Below are 14,493 nucleotides of genomic sequence, written 5' to 3' on the forward strand. Positions count from 1 at the left end.
GAGTACATTAATGTGCAGTCAGGCCCTTACAAGAGTGTTGGGAACCACTATATTTATGTGCAGGTAGGCCCTTACAAGAGTGTTGGGAGCCACTATATTAATGTGCAGGTAGGCCCTTACAAGAGTGTTGGGAACGAGTACATTAATGTGCAGTCAGGCCCTTACAAGAGTGTTGGGAACCACTATATTTATTTGCAGGTAGGCCCTTACAAGAGTGTTGGGAGCCACTATATTAATGTGCAGGTAGGCCCTTACAAGAGTGTTGGGAACCACTATATTTATGTGCAGGTAGGCCCTTACAAGAGTGTTGGGAACCACTATATTAATGTGCAGTCAGGCCCTTAGAAGAGGGTTGGGAACCACTATATTAATGTTCAGTCAGGCCCTTAGAAGAGGGTTGGGAACCACTATATTAATGTGCAGTCAGGCCCTTAGAAGAGGGTTGGGAACCACTATATTAATGTGCAGTCAGGCCCTTAGAAGAGGGTTGGGAACGAGTACATTAATGTGCAGACTGCAACACAGTCTTTTATTGGTGTGGTAGTATGACCTTGAGCTGTGAAAACCACGATCATGAATCATACAGCTATAAATCACTAGAGCAACACAGGCTGTTAATCAGGATGTCGCTCCACTTCCATTCATACTACTCACAAAGGATTACATGGCAAAGAAAATGTACTGTATCAAGTCTAATACTGTAGCTGGTGTTAAAAAGTTAAAAAGATATGCCTGCCTTCAAAATGAGTATTCCTGCCTCATTATTTTCTAGGTTACCGTGTGATAGAAGACCTGAAGTATGGTTCCTTTGTTGCAGCATAGCAACAGCTACATTCCCCTAGAGATGGCCTAGTCAGTGTAGAGCTCTGTCTCTCGCAATACATAATGCACTCCTCCAACTGAACTCCCAAAGGTTTCAATAGGAATGGAGAAAGGTGAGCTCAAGTTAAAAGAGTTGCCGTTCCACGGGAGGCAAAAAGCCACCATAGTGGAATGTAATCGACGGTGAAACTAAGGCTTTGTTCAGAAGAACAGTGACAGATGGGGATGAGAATGTTGTTTTCTGCATTAGGGGGAAACAAGCAGGGGGTTCTGCTGTTACCATTTTATTTACATTTTCTTCACTGTGATTGTCCTTGAAGAAAGTTTATGAGGGTTAATGGTATACAATAGCATATGGAATTCTGCATTTTTGGTGAAATACTCTTTTGCTTTTCCTGACTTTATTTGCATGAAGCATAGCCTTGCTGGCCAGCCTTACTTAAAACGCACATCATTCTGTAAGCTCACGAGATCAGGCTGGCTCCTAAAGAAGCAGTTCATGCTATTATAATCTGTGTATTGTACATTTCCAATGTTAGGAAAATAGTTGATTTCCTCAAATCAACACGATCATATGGCAATATGTTCAAAAACATTTAATGTACAAGAGGTATGAGCTCAACACCTGTCTTACAAACTATATAAGTCCTGCTTCCACCTCATGGTAATACATTAAAGGCCATAGTAATGGAGTTGGCCAGCTGTATAGAGCAAGAATTGGTTATGGGGTCCAAGATTACTGGTAGGGTACTAACCTGTTATACAGCAGGATGTCTGGCTTCCAGATTTGGCTATCAGGGAATCTCACATTGGCCACCCCAGGGTACTCAGACTGATTCCACTGCAGGTAATAATCATTCCAGTACTGGAGAGAGAAACATAACACACTCCTCATATTCTCACCACTCCTCCACACACGTTTCCAGATAAGTCCATTAGTGGGAGGTTCTGTGGCCTCGCATCGCTTGTTGAACCTGATCACGGTTTGATAAACAAAGTATCCATCTATGCAGATGAATCTGAAAATGGTGAAAGTTTTGTGGTAACTGGGGAAATCAGGCATTGCATAGCAACAATTGAGAAGCTGTTAATAAGGAACATCTTTAGAGGGTATAAGAAGTGTAGGAGTGTTAATTACAGCTGTTTGTCATGACTAACTGTTTGTGTTATTGCTTGTTACATCTAAGGCACAGGCGGCTGCCGGAACCTTAATTGGGGGGGACAGGCTCATAGCAATGGCTGGAATGGAACAAATGGAATATTATCGAACACATCAAACACATGGTTTCCATGTGTTTGATACCATTCCATTAACTCAATTTAAGACATTATTATGAGTCGTCCTCCCCTCAGCAGCCTCCTGTGGGACTCTAAGGGTATTGCTGACAGAACCCGGTCTTTATTAAAGACCCAGATCAGATTAGAATCTGTCCCAGTATTTATTTATTTTATCTTTATTTAACTAGGCAAGTCAGATAAGAACAAATTCTTATTTTCCATGACGGCCTAGGAACAGTGGGTTAACTGCCTGTTCAGGGGCAGAACGACAGACTTGTACCTTGTCAGCTCAGGGATATGAATTTGCAACCTTTCGGTTACTAGTCCAACGCTCTAACCACTAGGCTACCCTGCCCCCCCGAGCAGATCAGATTATAATCTGTCCCAGTCTTTATTAAAACACACAGAGCAGATCAGATTAGAATCTGTCCCAGTCTTTATTAAAACACACAGAGCAGATCAGATTAGAATCTGTCCCAGTCTTTATTAAAACACACAGAGCAGATCAGATTATAATCTGTCCCAGTCTTTATTAAACACACAGAGCAGATCAGATTAGAATCTGTCCCAGTCTTTATTAAAACACACAGAGCAGATCAGATTATAATCTGTCCCAGTCTTTATTAAACACACAGAGCAGATCAGATTAGAATTTGTCTCAGTCTTTATTAAACAACTGTATCAAGGAATAAACATTTTATGGGATGAAGGCTATGTTCCAATCTTTTATAAAATCTACATTTAACTGCCAAAATAAAGGAAACACTTGAGTAAATGAGGGATACAAAGTACTGTATATTGAAAGCAAGTGCTTCCACACAGATGTGGTTCCTGAGTTAAGCAATTAACATCCCATCATGCTTAGGGTCATGTATAAAATGCTTCAGTGACTTTGAAGGAGGGGTCTCAAAGTAGCATAGGGGGTTTAAAGTGTGTGTGTGTGTGTCTCAGTCACCAGAACTCAACCCAATTGAACACTAATGGGAGATTCTGGATGCCTGAGACAGCGTATTCCACCACCATATTATGTCATTTCTTGTGGAAGAATGGGGTCACATCCCTCCAATAGAGTTCCAGACACTTCTAGAATCTATGCCAAGGTGCATTGCAGCTGTTCTGGCAGGCCAACGCCCTATTAAGACACGTTATGTTGGTGTTTCCTTTATTCTGGCAGTTACCTGTATATTCCAATTCTAATTAAAATGTGGATGACTAAACAAGTCATGGACATAGTGACCATTATCAATCAGTTTGAGGGTTGTAAATGATTGGTTTGAAAAGGTAATGAGTCTTACAATGGCCTACACATCCTGTATCATACTTTGAGATTTGAGATGGGTAGTGTGGACTGTTCATCATTTCAACAACACCAGACTGGTGTAGCAAGGTGAGGCTTCCATACCTCATGTTTGATAAGCCATGACACATCACAACCAACGGAGCCCTAGTATGAGGCATGACCAAGCATACCCTGTCAAATAATTACATGTTCATGCTTTTTAGCCAGTGTATCGTCAGTTTTCATTCTTTATATGGGAGGTTGGCAGTCATGCTGTTATCAGTAAGTGTTAGCAGACATAACAAATGGAGGTTACGCCAACTCATGAGTGTTCTGTAAGTGGAGCAATATCAACACGGTCTCAATTACTCTTTAGCAAGCTGTCCTGGGTGCTCAAACAGATTACCTCCGAGTCTAGAGATGGGTGTCGGTTTGTATATATTTCATTGTATTAATGTAACGTTGTCTTCAGCAACAGGGGGTTGAGCCACAGACTGGATAGTTATCAGAGGGATACTATAATAGCCTGTTTCTGGAGTAAGGTCAAATCTATCTATAAGGTCTATGGAGTGGCTCTATGAAGGACTGACTGTCTGGAGGTTGTCCATTCGTTAAGGTGATTTAAAACAGCCAACACAACATTCATACAGTTTGCTGATGAGGCGAGAGCGGGAGAGGACTTACTGTCAGAAAACATAAACATCATCTTCATTCAGTTGTGTGTGACTGAGTAGCTTAGTTATTGTTCAGGAGTTGACCAATTTGCAAGATAGATGGAGGTGTAGTGTACTGCAGTATGGTATAATATTGTATAGTGTAGTATAGTGTAGTGTAGTCTAGTGTATTGTACAGTACAGTACAATACAGTATAGTATAGTGCAGTACAGTACAGTATATAGTCTAAATTAAACGTGTTGAAACAGGCAAATGGAAAAAAGTCTCACCAGCTGCAGCCATATGTTGGTTGTTAAAACCTGGTTCTTCTCATCCTGTTGCATTGAGAGACAGATGAACATGTCAGTTTGTAACATCAGAGAGAGATAGATGAACATGTCAGTTTGTAACATGATAGAGAGATAGATGAACATGTCAGTTTGTAACATGATAGAGAGACAGATGAACATGTCAGTTTGTAACATCAGAGAATAAAGTAATACAACAACCCAGTGTTTCTCAATCCATTCCTAAAGGACCCCAGAGGTGAACATTTTTGTTCCAGCCCAGGGCTAACACATCTGATAATACAAAACAACTAATCACCCTTGATTTGAGTTGAATCAGGTTTGTTAGTGTTGGACTAGCACAACAATGTGAGCTCTGTTAACTTGCGTACCACAGTAACTCACCACGTCCATGATCTGCATCAAACTAAAGCTGAAGTTGACGGTGAGGGAGTGGGTGTCATTGAACACTGGCCTTTCTAGTGGGTTGTAGTTGGTCATAAGATCCTTGTACAGCCTCCGCTGGGGTTCCCCTTGGAGGGACACTGCCAGGGGAAAAACCACAACAGAAGTAGACATTTGAGCTTCTGTTTTAAAATGTGCTTGGTCTTCTCTGAAGATCGATAGACTTTACGTATATGTGTATGTAGTTCCTGTTGTACAGTCGAAAATAACATGTCTTGTTAACCACAGTGTTGTAGAAAATGGTCAGGCTTTATTACTAATTCCTTTCACTATCTCTGTCACATACATGACCCAAAGCAAAATGAGATAATGCTGTGAACTAGAGCAACACAATTAGATAACGCTATAAACTAGAGCAGCAAAATGAGATAACGCTGTGAACTAGAGCAACACAATTAGATAACGCTATAAACTAGAGCAACAAAATGAGATAACGCTGTGAACTAGAGCAACACAATTAGATAACGCTATAAACTAGAGCAGCAAAATGAGATAATGCTGTGAACTAGAGCAACACAATTAGATAACGCTATAAACTAGAGCAACAAAATGAGATAATGCTGTGAACTAGAGCAACACAATTAGATAACGCTATAAACTAGAGCAACAAAATGAGATAATGCTGTGAACTAGAGCAACACAATTAGATAATGCTATAAACTAGAGCAACAAAATGAGATAATGCTGTGAACTAGAGCAACACAATTAGACAACGCTATAAACTAGAGCAACAAAATGAGATAACGCTGTGAACTAGAGCAACACAATTAGATAACGCTATAAACTAGAGCAGCAAAATGAGATAATGCTGTGAACTAGAGCAACACAATTAGACAACGCTATAAACTAGAGCAACAAAATTAGACAATGCTGTGAACTAGAGCAACAAAATGAGATAACGCTGTGAACTAGAGCAACACAATTAGATAACGCTATAAACTAGAGCAACAAAATGAGATAATGCTGTGAACTAGAGCAACACAATTAGATAACGCTATAAACTAGAGCAGCAAAATGAGATAATGCTGTAAACTAGAGCAACACAATTAGATAATGCTATAAACTAGAGCAACAAAATTAGACAATGCTGTGAACTAGAGCAACACAATGAGATAATGCTGTAAACTAAAGCAACACAATTAGATAACGCTATAAACTAGAGCAACAAAATTAGACAATGCTGTGAACTAGAGCAACAAAATGAGATAACACTATAAACTAGAGCAGCAAAATGAGATAATGCTGTAAACTAGAGCAGAAACATTAGATAATGCTGTAATCGGGAGCAACACAATTAGATAATACTATAAACTCGAGCAGCAGATGGACCATACACCTTTTTGCTTAATCTCCAATATAGTGAGAGAATGAGAGAGAGAGAATGAGAGAGAGAGAATGAGAGAGAGAGAATGAGAGAGAGAGAATGAGAGAGAGAGAATGAGAGAGAGAGAATGAGAGAGAGTCCAAATTCATGTCTCCTATTTAAAGCACTTCAAACCCAAGAACTGAGCCCTCTCAGTCAATTGGTGTTGGACCAAACCAACCAAACGGACACCAGCACTGCTTCTATAGAAATAATTCAAATAAACAAATATGTATTTGCTTGAAGGACACTGAATAATAACATCTGCATGGTAAACAGTAACTTATTATTAGTTTTATTGTTATTACTATTATTATTGTTATTATTAGTGGTATTATTGTTATTGCTTTTATTATTATTGTTGTGATTATTATTGCAAATAGTAGTGGTATGGGTAGTAGGGGTGATGGTAATGATAGCAGTTTAATGATGGTGGTGGTGGTAGTAGCAGTAGTAGTAATGATGATGGTAGTTGCAGTACTGATGTAATGGTGAGGATGACTGTCACGACTTCACCGAAGTCGGTCCCTCTCCTTGTTCAGGCAGCGTTCAACGTCACCGGCCTTCTAGCCATCGCCGATCCACTTTTCATTTTCCATTTGTTTTGTCTTTGTTTTACACACCTGGTTTCAATTCCACAATTCCATGTTCATTATTTAACCCTCTGTTTTCCCGATGTTTTTTGTGCGTGCTTGTTTATTGTAAGTTCGGTCCGTTGTTTGTGGGCCTGGTGTTACTTCATGTACTTTGATATTCTGAGTAAAGTACCTTGTGTTTCTCATCTCTGCTGTCCTGCGTCTGACTCCTCTGCACCAGCTACACCCAGATCCTTACAATGACAGTTAGTTCTAAGTTAGTTCTAGTTTCATTTTCCATGTTTAGCCTTTTCTGTGTATTATATTTATACTATTGACTGTTCCCATTTTATTGTTGTTATTTTTAGAATAGTTTTGTATTATTATTTACTACCATTTTATATTATTATTCTTTATTCTTTACTATTTTATAACAATGCTTTGGTTTTGCTTTGGCAATATTGACAACGTTTTTCATGCCAATAAAGCAGCTTGAATTTGAGAGAGAGAGAGATTGAGACTATAAACCACCTGGTGGACAGCCGGTCCAGCTCATTTGGATGCTTGCTTATTGATCCAAGAGGCTCATCAAACGTTCTCCAGCTAGATTCAGCTAGAAGCCTACTGACACCCTATAACTCTCAGTACCTCAGTAATCTCTGACATGTCTTAGTAAGCCCTTCTACAGTACCAGTCATTGGAATGCATGTCCATGGATGTGTTCAGTACAGAAAAAAATGTTTTGAAACTAATTAAAAATGTCCAATGAGATCACAGATTTTTGTTTACTATTGCAAACCATTGTCACGGTGCACTGCTATGAACAGAACCTAGGTGTTTTCTCCCAGCTATGCATGGACCATAACAACACAGTGTACTCAGTTCATTCAGAGTCCTCCCTCTTAAATTCTCTGAAAAGGTCTTCCTCTATTTTAATGCACTTCAGACACCGGATGGCTACTTACTTTTCTAATAGCCAAAATTCAATTACCCAGAAACACCTCTGGGAGAGCACTTTACTCCATTGATTTGGTTGCTCGTAGAGCTCAAGGGTTTACTGTCTATTTTGAAATTGTTTCTAAGTTTCTAAGAAAACATCTATGTCCGTCATCAGTTACCCAGGTCGCATACAGAGGCTCTCAGAACTGGAAGATCATATAAAAGCTTGTTCTTTGTCTCCGGTCTGATTCCCCTCTGGATCGCAGGCCCTCTTCATAATCACATTTCAGTGTTACCATCAGTGGGATAACATCACTGTGTCATTGTGTAAAGATGTATCAGTCATTCATCAGGGTACATTAGTAATATTACTGACGGTAATACAAAGTATCTTTCTGATGTTTCCCAATACGAAAGGAGGCTGGGGAGCTGAGGACGGAGACAAAGCATCTCCTGTACTTCTTGATTAAATCTAGGAGACCCACCAATGTCAGTTAGATAGATAAAACAGAGAGCTGGCCATGACTATCTCTCTCTCCCCCCTCTCTCCATCTCTACATCTCTCTCCCTCCGAGAATTCAATTAGGTATTGCAAATGGACTGGAGACTCCAGAGCGGAGGTCTTACTAAATGGACTGGAGACTCCAGAGCGGAGGTCTTACTAAATGGACTGGAGACTCCAGAGCGGAGGTCTTACTAAATGGACTGGAGACTCCAGAGCGGAGGTCTTACTAAATGGACTGGAGACTCCAGAGCGGAGGTCTTACTAAATGGACTGGAGACTCCAGAGCGGAGGTCTTACTAAATGGACTGGAGACTCCAGAGCGGAGGTCTTACTAAATGGACTGGAGATTCCAGAGCGGCGGTCTTAAAAAAGTATTAAAAATAAAGAACAGAAATACCTTATTTACATAAGTATTCCGATCCTTTGCTATGAAACTCTAAATTAAGCTCAGGCGCATGCTGTTTCCATTGATCATCCTATATATTGCTTTTTATAACTTGGAGTCCACCTGTGGTAAATTCAATTGAATGGACATGATTTGGAAAGGCACACACCTGTCTATATAAGGTCCCACAGTCGACAGTGCATATCAGAGCAAAAACCAAGCCATGAGGTCGAAGAAATTGTCTGTAGAGCTCCGAGACAGGATGTGTCGAGGCACAGATCTGCTGCATTGAAGGTCCCCAAGAACACAGTGGCCACCATCATTCTTAAATGGAAGAAGTTTGGAACCACCAAGACTCTTCCTAGAGTTGGCCGCCTGGCCAAACTGAGCAATCGGGGGAGAAGGGCCTTGATCAGAGAGGTGACCAAGTAGCCAATGGTTTGACAGAGCTCCAGAGTTCCTCTGTGGAGATGGGAGAAACTTCCAGAAGGACAACCATCTCTGCAGCACTCCACCAATCAGGCCTTTATGGTAGAGTAGCCAGAAGGAAGCCACTCCTTAGTAAAAGGCACATTACAACCCCCTTAGAGTTTCCAAAAGCCACCTAAAGACTCATGAGAAAGAAGATTCTCTGGTCTGATGAAACCAAAATGGAATTCTTTGGCCTGAATGCCAAGCATTACTTCTGGAGGAAACCTGGCACCATCCCTACGGTGAAGCATGGTGGTGGCAGCATCATGCTGTGGGGTTGTTTTTCAGCGCCTCTGCAAAAGTCTTTGAATGTTTTTGAGTGGCCCAGCTAGAGTCTGGACTTGAACCCGATCAAAGATCTCTGGAGAGACCAAAAATAGCTGTGCAGCAATGCTCCCCATCCAACCTGACAGAGCTTGAGGGGATCTGCAGAGAAGAATGGGAGAAAATCCCCAAATACAGGTGTGCCAAGCTTACCCAAGAAGACTTGTGGTGGACTTGTGGCTGTAATCGCTGCCGAAGGTGCTTGTTGATTTACTTATGTAAATGTGATATTTAATTCTAAAAAACTGTTTTTGCTTTGTCATTATGGGGTATTGTGTGTAGATTCATGAGAAAAAACTAACTATTTAATCAATTTTAGAATAAGGCTGTAACGTAACAAAATGTAGAAAAAGTCAAGGGGTCTGAATATTTTCCGACTGCTCTGTATATGTGACTGATAAACAAACATGAACAAGGAAAGACAGAGTATATATCCTTTCAGAGTAAGCACAGGCAGGAAGGGAACTGGGTAATACTGTTACTCAGGACGTAATGTCATGACATCTTGTGACAGCTTTGTCTTAAACAAGAGCTACAAGCCACATGGGAGCGTGACCATCCATGATAATGCAGCACTCAATGGGAAACATCACCTTGGAAAGCAAATTAATATGATGCTTTGCCAATACTGATGTAATATTTGTCACAATGACCATTTCATTGACCTATGACTTAAGATTGTCATTGGTCTTAATCTCCTTATTATTATGTGTGATTATAAATTGAGGTGTATACCATATCTAACATTTACATTACATTTAAGTCATTTAGCAGACGCTCTTATCCAGAGCGACTTACAAATTGGTGAATTCACCTTCTGACATCAGTGGAACAGCCACTTTACAATAGTGCATCTAAATCATTTAAGGGGGGGGGTGTATACCATATCTAAGTTGAGGTGTATACCACTGTTCCTAGGCCGTCATTGAAAGTAAGAATTTGTTCTTAACTGACTTGCCTAGTAAAATAAAGGTAAAATAAAATAAAATAAAAAGTTGAGGTATATACCATATCTAAGTTGAGATGTATACCATATCTAAGTTAAGGTGTATACCATATCTAAGTTGAGGTGTATACCATATCTAAGTTGAGATGTATACCATATCTAAGTTGAGATGTATACCATATCTAAGTTGAGGTGTATACCATATCTAAGTTGATGTGTATACCATATCTAAGTTAAGGTGTATACCATATCTAAGTTGAGGTGTATACCATATCTAAGTTGAGGTGTATACCATATCTAAGTTGAGGTGTATACCATATCTAAGTTGAGATGTATACCATATCTAAGTTGAGATGTATACCATATCTAAGTTGAGGTGTATACCATATCTAAGTTGATGTGTATACCATATCTAAGTTAAGGTGTATACCATATCTAAGTTGAGGTGTATACCATATCTAAGTTGAGGTGTATACCATATCTAAGTTGAGGTGTATACCATATCTAAGTTGAGGTGTATACCATATCTAAGTTGAGGTGTATACCATATCTAAGTTGAGATGTATACCATATCTAAGTTGAAGTGTATACCATATCTAAGTTAAGGTGTATACCATATCTAAGTTGAGGTGTATACCATATCTAAGTTGAGGTGTATACCATATCTAAGTTGATGTGTATACCATATCTAAGTTGAGGTGTATACCATATCTAAGTTGAGGTGTATACCATATCTAAGTTGAGGTGTATACCATATCTAAGTTGAGGTGTATACCATATCTAAGTTGAGGTGTATACCATATCTAAGTTGAGGTGTATACCATATCTAAGTTGAGATGTATACCATATCTAAGTTGAGATGTATACCATATCTAAGTTGAGGTGTATACCATATCTAAGTTGATGTGTATACCATATCTAAGTTAAGGTGTATACCATATCTAAGTTGAGGTGTATACCATATCTAAGTTGAGGTGTATACCATATCTAAGTTGAGGTGTATACCATATCTAAGTTGAGGTGTATACCATATCTAAGTTGAGGTGTATACCATATCTAAGTTGAGATGTATACCATATCTAAGTTGAAGTGTATACCATATCTAAGTTAAGGTGTATACCATATCTAAGTTGAGGTGTATACCATATCTAAGTTGAGGTGTATACCATATCTAAGTTGATGTGTATACCATATCTAAGTTGAGGTGTATACCATATCTAAGTTGAGGTGTATACCATATCTAAGTTGAGGTGTATACCATATCTAAGTTGAGGTGTATACCATATCTAAGTTGAGGTGTATACCATATCTAAGTTGAGGTGTATACCATATCTAAGTTGAGGTGTATACCATATCTAAGTTGAGGTGTATACCATATCTAAGTTGAGGTGTATATCATATCTAAGTTGCGATGTATACCATATCTAAGTTAAGGTGTATACCATATCTAAGTTGAGGTGTATACCATATCTAAGTTGAGATGTATACCATATCTAAGTTGAGGTGTATACCATATCTAAGTTGAGGTGTATACCATATCTAAGTTGAGGTGTATACCATATCTAAGTTGAGGTGTATACCATATCTAAGTTGAGGTGTATACCATATCTAAGTTGAGGTGTATACCATATCTAAGTTGAGATGTATACCATATCTAAGTTGAGGTGTATACCATATCTAAGTTGAGGTGTATACCATATCTAAGTTGAGGTGTATATCATATCTAAGTTGCGATGTATACCATATCTAAGTTAAGGTGTATACCATATCTAAGTTGAGGTGTATACCATATCTAAGTTGAGATGTATACCATATCTAAGTTGAAGTGTATACCATATCTAAGTTGAGGTGTATACCATATCTAAGTTGAGATGTATATCATATCTAAGTTGAAGTGTATACCATATCTAAGTTGAGATGTATATCGTATATAAGTTGAGATGTATATCATATCTAAGTTGAGGTGTATACCATATCTAAGTTGAGATGTATATCATATCTAAGTTGAGATGTATATCGTACATAAGTTGAGGTGTATATCATATTTGTCCAAACAAAGGTTGTTCCTCATAATTTTCTCCCAATAGATTGTGGCTTCATTTATTTCTTGAATATGCATATCATGTCCACACCTTGTTATATGGAGTGCATGCTTTCATCACAGGCTTACTGGTCATAACTACATGTAAATGCAGGCACGTAAGTCATTGTTCATTCTCTTTGTGCCGCCAAAGCCATCTGCATAGTGATGTTGCTGATGTAAATACAGCATATATTGTATATGTATATTCATAGATATTTAAACATTCAACATGTATATTCTATTTACAAGCTGTCATATGATTTAATCATTTAAAACGTTTTATGTCAGATTTTGAGTAGCAGCCTGAATCAAGCCTGTTAAACAAGTTCTGGGATTCAACATGTGAATAGACAGTAGTAATACATGGATAGATTAGGATCAGGCAGTGGTTGCTAGGATACATGCATTGGAAACAAGTAGTGATACAGTACGTTCAGCACAGTAACTGTCAAAATTTATCCACTGCATGTATGTACATGTGCACAACTGAAGTTGACCAACAACTTGATTTGAACGCAGCACTGAACACCAATAACACATCTAACGAACATGTAGGACGCACGTAACAATACAATTAAAATACATGCATTACTTCTTACCCTTCAATAGGCAGACAGTGACTGCAATGTAGAGGAGAGCGTTCCATGGACCCATCATTGCGTTCAATAGAAGTGTCTGGCATAGACCCCCGTATTTTAATTCATACAAATATCAAACATCAATGATCATCCTCCATAGTCTTCCTCACTGAAGTGTGAAGGCGGGAAGAGATGTGAGCAGAGGAGGCGGCAGCAGTGGGACTGGGACCTAGATAAAGCCGCAGCAGCCGCCCCTCCTACTAAATGTTTGACAACAGAGGGGTCTGTCTGGTCTCTCGATATGATTGCGCTGCAGTGACAGACTTGCTGTTGGCTTTCGCAAAAGTGCAATAAAGTAAACCATTGTCACTATACCGGAGACATTTTGCTACCTGACTAGTTATACAATTTACGCGCGCAGCAATGTTGACGATAGCTTCGGTGGCCAAACTTTACGCACAGCACTTTTGCTCGTCAAATGATGCCAACATGTTACTTCAAATGGGGAAATGTAAAAGTAAATGTCCAGGCTATTAAAACATGACATCTGAAGTGTTTCAGATGGTTTTCTGATTTCTTTCAGTAACGCAGTTGATTGGATTTTTCTCTGACACCATATGCTGATGTGGAGGATAATCAGTGCCACTTTGAAAATGAAATGCTAAATTGGAATGTGAAAATGATAAACAGATTTATATTTTCATATTAGTGGGCATTATTTCTGCCACAATAAACTTAATTAAAAATTAAAACTGAAAATGGTTCATTGAAAAATGGAAAATGGAAAGTGAAATGTTAAATGAAAATGTTAAATGATAAACAGAAAATGGTAAGCAGGTAATGGTACACAGAAAATGACAAATGCAATGTGCAAAGTGAAATGGAAAGTGCCTGTCTTCATTTACCAACTGCCTAATTTAGGATTTTTTAAATGTTTTTAATGTATGCAAATTTCTTCCTGGAGGCATGAACCAGGACAGCAACACAACACCACCATGCACCACCATACATCCTAGACATGTTGGGCTCCTGCGCATTGATTTTAGACTAGTGTAATGACAGGGTTGGAACCTGCTGTTCTGTACACCAGAACAACACCTTAGCCTGCTAACCCAAAAATATAAATGCAACATGCAACAATTTCAACAATGTTACTGAGTTACAGTTCATATAAGGAAACTAAAATGAATTCATTAGGCCCTAATCTATGGATTTCACATGACTGGGCAGGGGCACAGCTATGGGTAGGCCTGGAAAGGCATAGGCCCACCCACTTGGGAGCCAAGCCCACCCACTGGGGAGCCAGGCCCAGTTTTTCCCCACAAAAGGGCTTTATTACAAACAGAAATACTCCTCAGTTCCATCAGCTGTCTGGGTGTATGGTCTCAGATGATCCCATAGGTGAAGAAGCCGGATGTGGAGGTCCTGGGCATACATGGTCTGTGGTTGTGAGGTCGGTTGGACGTACTGCCAAATTCTCTAAATCAACGGTGGAGGCGCCTTATGATAGAGAATTGAACATTCAATTCACTGGCAAAA

The 14,493-nt window shown here is 39.2% G+C and overlaps 1 pseudogene; it reads right to left on the bottom strand.

The window, feature by feature from the left end:
• Positions 1-13,095, bottom strand: part of LOC135553631 (neuronal acetylcholine receptor subunit alpha-7-like) — a 38,124-nt pseudogene extending 25,029 nt beyond the window's left edge.
• Positions 13,096-14,493: the final 1,398 nt, after the last annotated feature.

The sequence above is a fragment of the Oncorhynchus masou genome, chromosome 2 (genome assembly GCF_036934945.1).
Source record: "Oncorhynchus masou masou isolate Uvic2021 chromosome 2, UVic_Omas_1.1, whole genome shotgun sequence".
Lineage (NCBI taxonomy): Eukaryota > Metazoa > Chordata > Actinopteri > Salmoniformes > Salmonidae > Oncorhynchus > Oncorhynchus masou.